Source organism: Balaenoptera physalus (assembly GCF_965194825.1).
Source record: "Balaenoptera physalus genome assembly, chromosome: X".
NCBI classification, from domain to species: domain Eukaryota; kingdom Metazoa; phylum Chordata; class Mammalia; order Artiodactyla; family Balaenopteridae; genus Balaenoptera; species Balaenoptera physalus.
Window position 1 is genome coordinate 43,615,686 of NC_138903.1, and position 16,985 is coordinate 43,632,670.

Genomic DNA, 16,985 nt, shown 5'->3' on the forward strand with positions numbered 1-16,985 from the left:
TTTTCTATTAGTTTGTTTTTGAAGTATAATTGACCTTCAACCTTCCTGGTGCTGTTATAACTTCTGGTTATAGAAGTATCACCCCACCTTCACCTCCACAATGAGTGTTTTACCTCACCTTTTTTCCTGGAGCAAATAGGACTTAACGTCTTTTTTTTTTTTTTTTTTTAATTTTTGGCCAGGCTGCGCAGCATGCAGGATCTCAGTTCCCTGACCAGGGGTCGAACCCGCACCCCCTGCATTGGAAGCGCGGAGTCTTAACCACTGGACCGCCAGGGGAATCCCTAGGACTTAACATCTTATTTGAATTAAGATGGGTTCCTAAGTCTTTAAATCCTTTTTAGTTTGCTTTTCAAACCAGTGGTCTGGGTATTCACTTAATGCTGTATATTAATAGGACTGTCACCAGAGAATGAAGAATGATGCACATGCCTGTCATACAAAGTTGTCAGGAGGAAGGGTGTCAGAGTTGAAAAGGACCAAGATCTAATGACCGAGTAACCTGTGGAAGAAATCCAAACTTGGATGAACGTTTAGGCATTCCAGATTTGTGGGAATGAGTTGTAAGTATCTATGTCTCAGTAAAAATCTTTCTCAAAACATAAATCTTGAAGTTAAGCATGGCTCTGCTCAGACCCGGTTGGGTCAACTTTAATATTAGAATTGCTCCTTGGAGCATTTCACCTTCTTTTGTGGACGTGACTCAATGAATTAATTTTCTCTAATGCATCCTGGAAAATGGATTGTTTGTAGATTGAGAAATTGTTTAAGTTTTGCCCTGATGTCTTGAAAAGTAGCATACTAATCTCCTTCATTTAACAACTAATTATTGAACATTCATTCATTCATTTATCCAATATATATTGAGTGCCTCCAACGCACCAGGCACACTGTGCTAAATTTGGGGAATCAAACAGTAAACAGAGCAATGTCCTTGGAGGAGAAAGGTGATGAATGAATGAATATACATATATTTATATTTATATATAAATTAGAGATAAGATGGATTAGGAGATAGGAAGGGTTGAGGTAAGGGTAGGAGGTTGCTATCTTATTTGGGATGATCAAAGAAACTTCTGTGATAAGGTGACATTGGAGCAGAAACCTGAAGGGAGTGTGGGAATGAACCCTGTGGAAATTTGGGGGAAGTGCATTCTGGGCAGAAGGAACAACAAGGATATCAGTGCAGCTTGAGCAGATGAGTCACAGAGGGGTGGATGGGGGGCAGAATATGCAGGGCCTGTAGGCCATTTAAAATGCTTTGACTAATTGTGAACATGTGGTTTCCCCAACCTGAGTAACCTTCTCACATCCCTCTGTTGTTCCCTACCATCCCTTGGCCACATCCTCTGTATAACTTGTACCAATTCCTGAAGGCTTAGTTTTTTTTTTTTTTGTTTTGTTTTTTTAAATTATTTATTTATTTATTTATTTATGGCTGTGTTGTATCTTCATTTCTGTGCGAGGGCTTTCTCTAGTTGCGGCAAGTGGGGGCCCCTCTTCATCGCGGTGCGCGGGCCTCTCACTATCACGGCCTCTCCTGTTGCGGAGCACAGGCTCCAGACGCGCAGGCTCAGTAATTGCGGCTCACGGGCCCAGTCGCTCCGCGGCATGTGGGATCCTCCCAGACCAGGGCTCGAACCCGTGTCCCCTGCATCGGCAGGCAGACTCTCAACCACTGCGCCACCAGGGAAGCCCTGAAGGCTTAGTTTTTGCATTATACTTTCTTGAGAGTCTTTCCTAATATAAAAGTTGTATTAAAAATTCCTCCCCCATAGTGCTCTGCACCCCCCCCCACAATGTTACAAGGTACAGAGTTGACTTGCTATGCTTGAGACTTCTCCAAGGGCAGATGTTATGTATCCCCAGTGCCCCTCATCAAACCTAATACTTAGTAGATGCTCAAGAAAATGTTTGTTGAACCAAATAAATGTACAATTCATTAAAAAAAATGCTTTGACTACTATTCTGAGTGGGATAGGGAGCCATTTGGAGGGTTTGGAGCACAGGAGAGAGACACGACCAGACTTGCCTTTTCAAAATAGCACTGGCTTCTGTGTGTGGACTAAGGCAGGGAGCAGGAGAAGGGAAAGCAAGGAGGGCAGTTAGGAGGCTATTTCAGTAAGCCAGGCAATGGTTTTTGGTGGTTTGGACACTGGGCAGTGGAGGAGATAAGATGTATTCTGGAATTATTTTGAAGGTAGAGCTGCAGAGATATGTTGATGGGTTAGATATAGGATGTGTGGAAGATAGAAGTTAAGAATGACTCAGAAGGTTTTAGGTAAGCTGAGAGTCAGCTGGAGGAACAGATTAAGAGGGGGAATTGAGAGTTTTGTATTATTTTTGTGAACTCTGAAATGCGTATGAAATATCATATAGAGATGTTGGGTAGGTGATTGGATATAACTGAAAGTCAGGAGTGAGGTACAGGCTGGAGATAACAAATTTAGGAGGCATCAGTATATCAAAGTCGTTTAAAGTCAGGAGACAGAGGAGATCACCTAGGAAGTGAAAGTAGGTGGGGAGGTTAGAAGCCTAAGCCCCGAAGCATTTCCAAGGTACAAAGGTCAGGGGAAAGAGGAGGAACTGGCAAAAGATTGAGTAGGAGCAGCCAGTGAGGCGGGAACAGAACCAAGAAAGGATTTCTGGAAGTAAAGAGAAAAGGCATTTCAAGAAGGGAGTCAAATGTTGCTGAGAGGGAGGAATTCCCTGGTGGTGCAGTGGTTAAGAATCCACCTGCCAATACAGGGGACATGGGTTCGAGCCCTGGTCCGGGAAGATTCCACATGCCGCAGAGCTTAGTTGCAGAGCAACTAAGCTCGTGTGCCATAACTATGGAGCCTGCGCTCTAGAGCCCGCGAGCCACAACTACTGAAGCCCGCCTGCCTAGAGCCCGTGCTCCTCAACAAGAGAAGCCACCGCAATGAGAAGCCTGCACACCACAACGAAGAGTAGCCCCCACTCGCTGCAGTGAAGACCCAACGCAGCCAAAAATAAATAAATAAATTAATTAATTAAAAAGAAAAATGTTGCTGAGAGGGAGGATGAGGAGCACTCATGATATGCACGCACTGGGTGTACAAAGATGAACCAGAATGCCAGGCACATAGTAGGTGTCCATGTACTTTTAATTGTAACAAAATATACATAACATAAAATTTACCACCTTAACCATTTTTGAATGTACAGTTCAGGAGTGTTAAGAATATTCACACTGTTGTGAAACAGATCTCCAGAACTTTTTCATCTTGCAAAACTGAAACTCTACTCGGTGCGGAGACTGTTTAGTCCCGGGCCTTGCAAGTTTATTGTTCTCTCCATCTGGACTCGAGGCTTCCGTCACAACCATGCTCCGCCAAATCATCAGTCAGGCCAAGAAGCATCCTAGCTTGATCCCCCTCTTCATATTTATTGAAGCGGGAGGTACTGGAGCTACACTGTATGTCTTGCGCCTGGCATTGTTCAATCCAGATGTCAGTTGGGACAGAAAGAGTAACCCAGAACCCTGGAACAAACTGGGTCCCAATGATCAGTACAAGTTCTACTCAGTAAATGTAGATTACAGCAAATTGAAGAAAGAAGGTCCAGACTTGTAAATGAAATGTTTCACTATAAAGCTGCTTAGAATGAAGGTCTTCCAGAAGCCATCAGCACAATTTCCCACTTAACCAGGAAACATTTCCCCTCTAAATGCACGAAATCAGGGACTTCCCTGGTGGTCCAGAGGTTAAGACTTTGCATTTCCACTGCAGGGGGCGCCGGTTCGATCCCTGGTCGGGGAACTAAGATCCCACATGCTGCGTGGTGCGGCCAAAAAGTAAAAAATAAATAAATAAATGCACGAAATCATGTTGGTGTATTGTGTTGGGGTTTACACTGATTAATAAATAGTCTGAAACTTGAAAAAAAAACTGAAACTCTAGACCCATTAAACATCTCCCTACCTATTTCCCCCTCCCCCAGCCCCTGGCAACCACCTTTCTACTTTGTTTCTATGAATTTGACTCCTTTATTTTATTTATTTATTTATTTATTGGCTGTATTGGGTCTTAGTTGAGGCACGTGGGATCTTTCATTGCAGCGCACGGGCTTCTCTCTAGTTATGGCACGTGGGCTCCAGAGCATGTGGGCTCTGTAGTTGCAGCACGTGGGCTCTCTAGTTGTGGTGCACGGGCTTAGTTGCCCCCTGGCATGTGGGATCTTAGTTCCCTGACCAGGGATCGAACCAGTGTCCCCTGCATTGCAAGACCAATTCTTAACCACTGGACCACCAGTGAAGTCCCAATTTGACTCCTTTAGATACCTCATATAAGTGGAATCATACAGTATTTGTTTTCTTATGACTGGCTTATTTCACTTAGCATAACATCCTCAAGGTTCATCTGTGTTGAAGCATGTGTCAGAATTTCCTTCCCTTTAAAGGCTGAATAATATTCTATTGTATGAATATACCACATTTTGCTTATCAATTCATTTATCAATGGACACTTGGATTGCTTCCACCTTTTGGCTATTGGGAATAATGCTGCTATGAACATGGGTGTGCAAAGTCTCTTTGATACTGTGCTTTCAATTAATTTAGATATTTGTCCAGAAGTGGAATTGCTGGATGATATGGTAATCGTTTTTTTAATTTTGGGGGGAACTGCAATATTGTTTTCCATAGCAGCTGCGCCATTTTATATTCCTACCAGTAGTGCACAAAGGTTCTAATTTTCTCCATATCCCAACCAACACTTCTTTTCTTTCTTTTTTTTTTTATAGTAACCATCCTAATGGGTGTGAGGCCAAGAAAATTGTCATTCTTGACCTGTATAGCAGTTCCTTGGAAACCCTCACTTATAGGGCTTGTCTTTATTTGACCTGATTCAGAGCTCTCTCAGGTCAAATAGCCTTTTAAAAAATAATTGGTGACAACTGTTTAACATCACAGCTGCCTGAGGTGGTGATAACAGCTGGAGCAAACAAGAAGTTGACCAACAATCATGAAAAACTGGGAATAAGATATCCAGAGGGACCTTGAAAAGCTCTGACATATTGCTGGGAATCTGGAAGGCCATATGCGTGTGCAAGTGCAGGGCTGCAAGCATGCCAAGGAAAGAGCTGAGAAGGCCCTAAGCTTTCAACTCTGGGTGATTTTTTTTTATTGGAGTATAGTTGATTTACAGTGTTGTGTTAGTTTCAGGTGTACAGCAGAGTGAATCAGTTATACATATATCCACTCTTTTTTAGATTCTTTTCCCATATAGGCCATTACAGAGTACTGAGTAGAGTTCCCTGTGCTATACAGTAGGTCCTTTTTTTTTTTAAAATAAATTTATTTATTTATTTTTGGCTGCGTTGTGTCTTCATTGCTGTGCGGGGGCTTTCTGTAGTTGCGGCGAGCGGGGGCTACTCTGTTGCGGTGCACAGGCTTCTCATTGCGGTGGCTTTGCTTGTTGCAGAGCATGGGCTCTAGGCACGCGGGCTTCAGTAGTTGTGGCTCGTGGGCTCAGTAGTTGTGGCTCACGGGCTTCAGTAGTTGCGGTGCGCGGGCTCTAGAGCACAGGCTCAGTAGTTGTTGTGCACGGGCTTAGTTGCTCCATGGCATGTGGGATCTTCCTGGACCAGGGCTCAAACCCATGTCCCCTGCATTGGCAGGCAGATTCTTAACCACTGCACCACCAGGGAAGCCCTACAGTAGGTCCTATTTGTTATGTATTTTATATATAGTAGTGTGTATATGTTAATCCCAATCTCCTAATTTATCATTTCCCCCCATGTTTTCCCTTTGGTCACCATAAGTTTGATTTCAAGATCTGTGAGTCTGTTTCTGTTTTGTAAATAAGTTCATTTGTATAATTTTTAAATTAGATTCCACATATAAGCGATATTGTATATTTGTCTTTCTCTGTCTGACTTACTTCACTTAGTATGATAATCTCTAGGTCCATCCATGTTGCTGCAAATGGCATTATTTCCACCTCTGGGTGATCTTGAAGCTCTATGGAGAACTCTGCTAAGGCAGAGTTGTGAACTACCTTGCTGGAGTGTTCAAGCATGCTCCAACACACACAGAGATACCCTAGGCAAAGGTTGAAGACTTATTGGTTCAAAACATTTAAAGAAATCTCTCTCTAACCATTAGCTGACCACTAAGTTAATGAAGCAGAGACTTTGGTGATCACACATATCAAAGAATACAGACTTTACAAAACTAGTTCAGAAAAGTCACTAAACAGACAGCAGCAACAATAAAGCCTGGGGTGGAGAGAATCTGAATTCCAGAGCTGCTGCATTATTTAAAATATCCAGATTTTAAAATTGCAATGAAAATAGAAAGTATGAACCATACACAGGGCAAAAAAAAGCATGAAATAGAAACTGTCCCTAAGGAAGCCCAAACATTGGATGTACTAGACAAAGATTTTAGGTTTTTTTTGAAGTATAGTTGATTTACAATGTTGTGTTAGTTTCTGGTGTACAGTATAAGTGATTAAGAATATACATATTCTCTCTCTCTTTTTTTTTTGGCCGTGCCTCGTGGCATGCAGGATCTTAGTTCCCTGACCAGGTATCAAACCCATCCCCCCTGCAGTGGAAGCACAGAGTCCCAACCACTGGACCACCAGGGAATTCCTGAATATATATATTCTTATATATATGTATATATATATATATATATATCTGCTAATCCCAAACTCCTAATTTATCCCTCCCCCATCCCCTTTCCTCTTTGTTAACCATAAATTTATTTTCTATGTCTGTGAGTCTGTTACTGTTGTGTAAATAAGTTCATTTATATCATATTTTAGATTTCACATATAAGTGATATTGTATGGTATTTGCCTTTCTCTGTCTGACTTCCTTCACTTAGTATGATAATCTCTAGGTCCATCCATGTTGCTGTAAATGGCATTATTTCACTCTTTTTTATGGCTGAGTAATATTCCATTCTATATATATACCACATCTTCTTTATCCATTCATCTGTCGATGGACATTTAACTTGTTTCCATGTCTTGGCTATTGTAAATAGTGCTGCATGAACATTGGGGTGCATGTATCTTTTCTTTCTTTTTTGGCTGCGTTAGGTCTTCACTGCTGCATGTGGGCTTTCTCTAGCTGCAGCGAGCGAGGGCTATTCTGAGTTGTGGTGCGCGGACTCCTCATTGCAGTGGCTTCTCTTGTGGCGGAGCACGGGCTCTAGGCGTGTGGGCTTCAGTAGTTGTGGCGTGTGGGCTCAGTAGTTGTGGCATGTGGGCTCATTAGTTGTGGCACGCGGGCTCTAGGGCACGCGGGCTGCACTAGTTGTGGGATGCGGGCTCAGTAGTTGTGGCTCACAGGCTCTAGAGCACAGACTAAGTAGTTGTGGTGCATGGGCTTAGTTGCTCCATGGCATGTGAGATCTTCCCAGACCAGGGATCGAACCCATGTCCCCTGCATTAGCAGGCGGACTCTTAACCACTGCGCCACCAGGGAAGTCCTGTATCTTTTTGAATTAGAGTTTTCTCCAGATATATGCCCAGGAGTGGTGTTGCTGAATCATATGGTAACTCTATTTTTAATTTTTAAAGGATCCTCCATACTGTTTTCCATACTGGCTGCACCAATTTACATTCCCACCAACAGTGTTGGAGGGTTCCCTTTTCTCCACACCCTCTCCAGTATATATTATTTGTAGACTTTTTAATGATGGCCATTTTGACTGGTGTGAGGTGATACCTCATTGTAGTTTTGATTTGCATGTCTCTAATAATTAGCAACATTGAGCATCTTTTCATATGCCTATTGGCCATCTGTATGTCTTCTTTGGAGAAATGTCTATTTAGGTCTTCTGCCCATTTTTTGATCAGTTGTTTTTTGGGTTTTTTTTTGTTATTGAGTTGTATGAGCTGTTTGTGTATTTTGGAAATTAAGCCTTTGTTGGTTGCATTGAAACCATGCAACTCAGATTGTGACTTGAACCCAGATGGTTGTTTCTGGATGCAAAAAAATAAAGTGATGGTTACAGAAAGTAATGAAAGGTTTGTGGAAAGTGGACTGTGAGAAAAGTGTTTTGTGCACAGTCAGGATTGACTAAGTTTAGAATATATTTAATTGAGTAAATGAATTTTAAAAGTAAGCTGGTGCAAGACTTGAATGTGGCTTTTCTCTCTTTTAAGAGGACATGTTTTCTTTTTTTTTTTTAATAAATTTGCTTATTTATTTATTTATTTTTGGCTATGTTGGGTCTTCATTGCCGTGTGCGAGCTTTCTCTAGTCGTGGTAAGCAAGGGCTGCTCTTGGATGCGGTGCACGGGCTTCTCATTGTGGTGGCTTCTCTTTGTTGTGGAGCATGGGCTCTAGGGACGCAGGCTTCAGTAGTTGTGGCACACGGGCTCAGTAGTTGTGGCTCGTGGGCTCTAGAGTGCAGGCTCAGTAGTTGGGGTGCATGGGCTTAGTTGCTCCACAGCATGTGGGATCTTCCTGGACCAGGGATCGAACCCGTGTCCCTTGCATTGGCAGGCAGATACCACTGCACCACCAGTGAAGTCCCAAGAGGACAGGTTTTCTTAAAATGTTGAACTGCCTTTGATAACAGATATTAAGTTTCTTTACCTTTTAAGTGACCTGTATTTGTCTTTGAAATCTTTTATTGTCACTTTGATTACGGAATAAGTATTGTCTCACAGTGACCTATGATCTTATTTGACCAAGTGTTTGAAAACTTTTTGACAAACTTCCCAAATATCAAATTTTAATTAAAGTTCTTTTGATTTCCAGCTAATTTTGGGATACTGTAGAGGGCCCCTGAAGTATCTCAAAGAGAAATATTTAACTAGGGTTATTTGGTATGTTAAGTTAAATGTAATCATTCGTAATTCTGGTTATTGTAACCAAGTTTCTTTACCAATTACACTGTAATCAGATGTTTAACCATGCCTTTTAAGTCTTTTGTCATTTATAGATAGTTATTTTTGTACTCTGATGCTGTTACAAAACGTGCTTCATCATCAAGGAGGTTCATAGAAAGGCTATGGAAGCAGTTACAACAGTTCCACATCAAGATGATAACTATGCGAGGATTCCAGCCCATACTGACTTAAAACAAGGAGCTGTCCTGCCCCTGGGGCCCCTAGATCAGGCATCCAGAGATGTTTTTACTCCCTGACAGGCAGGGTCGACACCCCTACTCAGCCTCGAAGCAGTTACAGAAGATGGACCATTGCCCCTCTGCTTCCCATAAGAATATGGGAATAAAATCTCTGAGAGGAGAATGAAACAGGAAGGAAGGGGGCAGGGCACAGCCTTTAAAAGAATGATATAGCCCAAGGACACAACATAAACTGATTAGAACCAAATAGATCCAAGATGGCTTCCACTAGACCTTGAGCCTCAGTTTATGCTCATTGTAACACACCCGCAAGCTAAATGACACACCCACAGGTGACATGACAGTTCCAAGGCCGACCATAAAGGTCAAAAAGTGGGCGGTGGCCCTATTTCTGGAAATCCCCACCCCTTCCCCCAAATAGCTGGAATACTCCTCCCACTCATTAGCCTATGAAATTACCCACCCCTATAAAAACTGACAACCCCATACCCTGGTGCTGCGCTCGCCTTCTCAGATGGCCCACACTCTGTGGAGTGTGTTTCTCTCTAAATAAATCCACTTCCTAATTACTTTGTCTCTCACTGAATTCTTTCTGTGATGAGACATCAAGAACCTGAGCTTCATTAAGTCCTGAGACCAGGTGTGTGATCTCAGTTAAAAAAACGTGGGTTCAAGTCCCAATCTGGGTTTTGGCTGGGTTCGAGTCCTGGCATGTGGGTTTAAGTCCCAATCTGAGTTGCACGGTTTCAGCATCAGCATCATTTGCAAATATTTTCTCCCAGTCCCTAGGTTGTGTTTTTGTTTTGTTTATGGTTTCCTTTGCTGTGTAAAAGTGTATAAGGTTGATTAGGCTTCATTTGTTTATTTTTGCTTTTGTTTCTATTGCCTTGGGAGACTGACCTAAGAAAACATTGCTATGATTTATGTCAGAGAATCTTTTGCCTATGTTCTTCTAGGAGTCTTATGGTGTCATGTATTATATTTAAGTCTTTAAGCCATTTTGAGTTCATTTTTGTGTATCGTGTGAGGGAGTGTTCTGACTTCATTGATTTACATGCAGCTTAGACAAAGATTTTAAATCACTAGCATAAATATGCTCAAAGAACTAAAGGAAACCATATCTAAAGAACTAAAGGGAAGTATAATAACAGTGTCTCACCAAATAGAGAATATCAACAAAAAGATAGAAATTTAAAAAAAACAAATTCAGGAGTTAAAATAGTTGAATATGATAAAATTAAATAAAAAATAAAAAAAAATAGAATATGAAAATTATGTAAAGAAAATAAATATGAAATAACTGAAATGAAAATTCACTAGAGGGGCTCAACAGCAGTTCCCCATATCCTTTGTCCCACAGGATGATACTGAAACAAAAGGGTCCAGATGGCTGCAACACAAGTGGTGGAACACCCTGTTGCTGAGGCGCTGATTTCATGCTGCAGGTAAGCATTTTTATACCCTGCAGCTGTACCCTAAGGGTGAGACAGAAAGCCTCGTATCTCATCAGAATTTGGGAGATGATAAGAATCTCTCATGATGACAGCTTCCCATGAAGATAAAAAAGTGAGTGGGAAATGGCCTTGTAGCAGTTCTTCACAAGCTTCCCATGCTCTCATGTTCTGGGAGGATCACAAGGCTTCTGCCAAGACCTAGATAGATCAGCTGTGGTTAAGCATTACCTACAGGAACTATGAGGATCTATGCAAGGTCAAGGCACCAGCATGAAGCAGTTTCCCTATATTACCAAGATAGACCATTTTCTGGGCCATAAAATTAATCGCAATAAATGCAAAAGGATTCAGGTTATACAAATTGTTTTCTCTGGCCACAATGGAACTGAATTAGAAATTAATAACAGGAAGATCTCTGGAAAATCTCCAAATATTTGGAAACTAAGTAACACACTTCAAAATAATTCATGGATCAAAGAAGTCAGAATGGAAATTAGAAAACATTTTGAACTGAATGAAAATGAAAACTCAACATATTAGTATTTGTCAATGCCACTAAAGCAGTATTCGGGGGTGAATTTATTGCATTAAATGCCTGCCTATATTAGAAAAGAAGAAAGAACTAAATAAGAAAGGTCTAAAATCTATTATCTCAGCTTCCACCATAAGAAACTAGAAAAAGAAGAGCAGGGCTTCCCTGGTGGTGCAGTGGTTGAGAATCTGCCTGCCAATGCAGGGGACACGGGTTCGAGCCCTGGTCTGGGAAGATCCCACATGCCGCGGAGCAACTAGGCCCGTGAGCCACAAGTACTGAGCCTGTGCGTCTGGAGCCTGTGCTCCGCAACAAGAGAGGCTGCGACAGTGAGAGGCCTGCGCACCACGATGAAGAGTGGCCCCCACTCGCCACAACTAGAGAAAGCCCATGCACAGAAACGAAGACCCAACACAGCCAAAAATAAATAAATAAAGTGTAAAATTAAAAAAAAAAGAAAAAGAAAAGCAAAGTAAACCTAAGGTAAGCAGAAGAAAGGAAATAATAAAGATCAAAGTGGAAATCAATGAAAATAGAAAACAGAAAAACTATGGAGAAAATCAGTGAAACCAAAAGCTGGTTGACTGAGATCAACAAAACTGATAAACATGAAGACTTACAGGAAAAAAAAAAAAAAGGGAGAAGACACAACTTACCAATATCAGGAATGGGAGGTGACATCACTACAGATTCTACAGATACTAAAATGGTTAAAGGAATATTATAAACAACTTTATGCCAATAAATTCCACAACTTCATTGAAATGTACAAATTCCTTGAAAGACACAAATTACCAGAGCTCACTCAAGAAGACACAGATAGTTGCCAGGGGTTGGGGAGAGGAAAGAATGGGGAGTAATTGTTTAATGGGTACAGAATTTCAATTTTGCAAGATGAAAAGGTCTGGAGATGGATGGTGGTGATGGTTGTACAACAGTGTGAATGTACTTAATGCCACTTAACTGTACACTTTAAAATGGTTAAGTTGGTAAACTTTATGTTATATGTATTTACCACAATTTTTTTAAAAAATAGAAAACTGAATAGCCTTATATATATTAAATAAATAAATAAACTTTATACTTAAAACCCTTCCTGGAACTTCCCCTGGTGGCACAGTGGTTAAGAATCTGCCTGCCAATGCAGGGGACATGGGTTCGAGCCCTGGCCCACGAAGATCCCACATGCCGTGGAGTAACTAAGCCCATGTGCTACAACTACTGAGCCTGCACTCTAGAATCCCCGAGCCACAACTACTGAAGCCTGCGTGCCTAGAGCCTGTGCTCCGCAACAAGAGAAGCCACCGCGATGAGAAGTCCGTCCACCGCAATGAAGAGTAGCTCCTGCTCGCCGCAACTAGAGAAAGCCTGTGTGCAGCAATGAAGACCCAACACAGCCAAAAAATAAATAAATTTATAAAAAACAAAACAAAACAAAACAAAAAAACAAAAACCCTTCCTACAAAGAAGACTTCAGGCCCAGAATGGTATCACTGTCGAATTCTTTTTTTTTAATTTAAAAATTTTTTTCACTGATGAATTCTATCATGCATTTAAGCAAGAAATAATATCAACTCTACATAAATTCTTGCAAAAATTTGAATATTTCCCAGCCCATTCTATGGGACCAGCATTACTCTGATACCAAAATCAGATAGACATTACAAAAAAAGAAAACTAATATCCCTTATGAATACAGGTACAAAAATTCTAAACATAATTTTAACAAATTGATTCCAACAATATATTATAAGGATAATACATCATGACCATGTGGAGTTTATCCCTGGAATGCAGGGTTGCTTTAACACTCAAAAAATCAATCAATGTAACTTCTCATACTAACAAACAACAAAAGAAAAAAAAAAAGTGATCATCTCAATGGATGCAGAAAAAGAAGTTGATAAAATTAAACATGATTTCCTGATAAAACTCTCAGGAAAGTAGGAATAGAAAATAACTTCCTCAACCTCATAAAGAGCATCTGTGTAACAGGTATATTAAAAACACTCATTGCCACTAATTATTAGGGAAATGCAAATCAGTACCACAATGAAATATCACCTCACACCTGTCAGGATGACTATTATCAAAAAACCGAGAGACAACATGTGTTGGTGAGGATGTGGAGACATTGGAACCCTTGCACACTGTTGGTAGGAATGCAAAATGGTGCAGCCACTGCAGAAAACATAATGGATTTTCCTCAAAAAATTAAAAATGGGGGGGGGGGAATTCCGTGGTGGTCCAGTGGTTAAGACTTCATGCTTCCACTGCAGGGGGCACAGGTTCGATCCCTGGTTGGGGAACTAAGATCCCCACATGCATGCAGTGGCAGCCAAAAAAAATTAAAAATAGAACTACCATATGATCCAGCAATTCCACTCCTGGGTATATATCCAAAGGAATTGAAATCAGGATTTCTTAGAGATATCAGCACTCCCATGTTCATTGCTGCACTATTCACAATAGCCAAGGTATGGAAACAACCTAAATATCCATTGAAAGAAGAATAAACAAAGAAAATGTAGTATGTACATACAATAGAATACTATTTAGCCCTAAAGAGGAAGGAATTACTGAAATATGCAACAACATGAATGGACCTCGAGGACATTTTGCTAAGTGAAATAAGCCAGACACCTTATATGAGGTATCTAAAATAGTCAAATTCATAAAATCAAAGACTAGAATGGTGGTCAACAGGGGCTGATTTAGAAGGGGAAATGGGGAGTTATTAATCAACAGGAATAAAGTTTCAGTTAGGTAAGATTAATAAGCTCTAGAGATTTGCTATACAATATTATACCTATAGTCAACAATAATGTATTATATACTTAAAATTTGTTAAGAGCATAGATCTCATGTTTAGTATTCTCATCACAATAAGATTAAAAAATAAATAAAAGCTCCTTGGAAGAAAAAAAAAAAGATACGTGGATTGGCTAAACTATTTTGGAAGCCTTCTGCATTTTTCATTAATAGGCATGAGAGTCTAGTTGTGACCATGGCCTCTGTCCTTAGAGACATTGTCCAAGGTTTGACCCTGAAACAGATCCACTTCTGCCGTTTTCCTGTGAAAGCAGTTCGTAACTGGTGCTTACATCATAAGCCCCTGGGGGGTTCATTATAACAGAGTGCTGGTTCCTATCCCCAGAATGTCAAATTCATTAGGTCCAGGAAGAGTCTGAGAATTTGCATTTCTACCCTGTTTTCAGGTGATGCTGCTGCTGCTGGTCTGGGGTCCACACTTTGAGAATCACTGGTTGCCTGATACCACGAAGTAACAGAACTCTGCCCCTGGAGTATTGTCCTAACTTCCTCAAGGGAACCCTTGATTCAAGGTATGCCCAGAGTCCCTAGAAGGACAGGAAGCTGGGATTTTGCCGTGTTTATAAACAGGTTTATGGTTAGCATGTATTGAGCCTGCTTGGTAATAAATGTTTGTTTAATAAATGACAAGTATGTTGGAGAGAGAGAAAAAAAACCCTGCAGCTAACATTGTACTTAATGGTGAAAGACTGAATGCTTTCCCTCTAAAACCAAGAAGAAGATGGATACCTACTCTCACTACTGCTATTTTATATTGTACTGAATATTCTGGTCAGTGCATAAAAGGCAAGAAGAAATAAAAGACAATCTGAATTGGAAAGAAATAAACCTGTCTTTATTTGCAGAAACATGATTATCTAGTAGAAAACCCAATGGAATCTATAAAAAAGCAAATAAAATTAATGATAGTTTAGCAAGGTTGCAGGATACAAGATCAATGTACAAGAATCAATTGTATTTCTATACATGAGCAATGAACGATTGGAATTTTTATTTAAAAATAATATGTACATTCAGAGAAAGATAGACAAGATGAAAAGGCAGAGGGCTATGTACTAGATGAAGGAACACGATAAAACCCCAGAAAAACAACTAAATGAAGTGGAGATAGGCAACCTTCCAGAAAAAGAATTCATAATAATGATAGTGAAGATGATCCAGGACCTTGGAAAAAGAATGGAGGCAAAGATCGAGAAGATGCAAGAAATGTTTAACCAAGACCTAGAAGAATTAAAGAACAAACAAACAGAGATGAACAGTACAATAACTGAAATGAAAACTACACTAGAAGAAATCAATAGCAGAATAACTGAGGCAGAAAAACAGATAAGTGACCTGGAAGACAATGGTGCAATTCACTGCTGTGGAACAGAATAAAGAAAAAAGAATGAAAAGAAATGAAGACAGCCTAAGAGACCTCTGGGACAACATTAAACGCAACAACATTCACATTATAGGGGTCCCAGAAGGAGAAGAGAGAGAAAGGACCAGAGAAAATATTTGAAGAGATTATAGTCAAAAACTTCCCTAACATGGGAAAGGAAATAGCCACCCAAGTCCAGGAAGCACAGTGAGTCCCACACAGGATAAACCCAAGAAAGAACACGCTGAGACACATAGTAATCAAAGTGGCAAAAATTAAAGACAAAGAAAAATTATTGAAAGCAGCAAGGGAAAAACAACAAATAACATACAAGGGAACTCCCATAAGGTTAACAGCTGATTTCTCAGCAGAATCTCTACAAGACAGAAGGGAGTGGCATGATATACTTAAAGTGATGAAAGGGAAGAACCTACAACCAAGATTACTCTACCTGGCATGGATCTCATTCAGATTCGATGGAGAAATCAAAAGCTTTACAGACAAGCAAAAGCTAAGAGAATTCAGCACCACCAAACCAGCCCTACAACAAATGCTAAAGGAACTTCTCTAAGTGGGAAACACAAGACAAGAAAAGAACCAACAAAAAGAAACCCAAAACAATTAAGAAAATGGTCATAGGAACATACATATCGATAATTACCTTAAACGTGAATGGATTAAAGGGTCCAACCAAAAGACACAGGCTTGCTGTATGGATACAAAAACAAGACCCATCTATATGCTGTCTACAAGAGGCCCACTTCAGACCTAGGGACACATACAGACTGAAAGTGAGGGGATGGAGAAAGATATTCCATGCAAATGGAAATCAAAAGAAAGCTGGAGTAGCTATACTCATATCAGATAAAATAGACTTTAAAATAAAGAATGTTACAAGAGACAAGGAAGGACTACATAATGATCAGGGGATCAATCCAAGAAGAAGATATAACAATTATAAATATATATGCACCCAACATAGGAGCACCTCAATACATAAGGCAACTGCTAACAGCTATAAAAGAGGAAATCGACAGTAACACAATAATAGTGGGGGACTTTAACACCTCACTTACACCAATGGACAGATCATCCAAAATGAAAATAAATAAGGAAACAGAAGCTTTAAATGACACAATAGATCAGATAGATTTAATTGATATTTATAGGACATTCCATCCAAAAAAGCAGATTACACTTTCTTCTCAAGTGCGCACGGAACATTCTCCAGGATAGATCACATCTTGGGTCACAAATAAAGCCACAGTAAATTTAAGAAAGTTGAAATCATATCAAGCATCTTTTCTGACCACAACGCTATGAGATGAGAAATGAATTACAGGGAAAGAAATGTAAGAAACACAAACACATGGAGGCTAAACAATACGTTACTAAATAACCAAGAGATCACTGAAGAAATCAAAGAGGAAATCAAAAAATACCTAGAGACAAATGACAATGAAAACACGACAATCCAAAACCTATGGGATGCAGCAAAAGCAGTTCTATGAGGGAAGTTTACAGCTATACAAGCCTACCTCAAGAAAAAAGAAAAATCTCAAATAAACAATCTAATCTTACACCTAAAGGAACTGGAGAAAGAAGAACAAACAAAACCCAAAGTTAGCAGAAGGAAAGAAATCATAAAGATCAGAGCAGAAATAAATGAAATAGAACCAAAGAAAACAATAGCAAAGATCAATAAAAGTAAAAGCTGGTTCTTTGAGA

General features: G+C 40.1%; 1 protein-coding gene and 1 pseudogene across 4 annotated transcripts in view; one reads left to right on the forward strand and one right to left on the reverse strand.

Moving 5' to 3' along the window:
* The window catches only part of GPKOW (G-patch domain and KOW motifs), a 58,724-nt gene that overhangs the window by 607 nt on the left and 41,132 nt on the right, over positions 1-16,985 (reverse strand). The window contains exon 13 of one of the 3 annotated variants that reach the window (XM_082446557.1): positions 7,473-11,763. The exons of the other annotated variants lie outside the window; for them this stretch is intronic. The gene's annotated coding sequence lies outside the window, so the exon portion shown is untranslated. Of the gene's footprint in view, positions 1-7,472; positions 11,764-16,985 lie in introns of those variants that run through there. 3 annotated transcript variants of the gene reach the window in all.
* On the forward strand, positions 3,144-3,729 carry LOC309652627 (cytochrome c oxidase subunit NDUFA4 pseudogene; annotated as a pseudogene). Its single transcript has one exon. The product of its transcript is annotated as a cytochrome c oxidase subunit NDUFA4 pseudogene (transcript).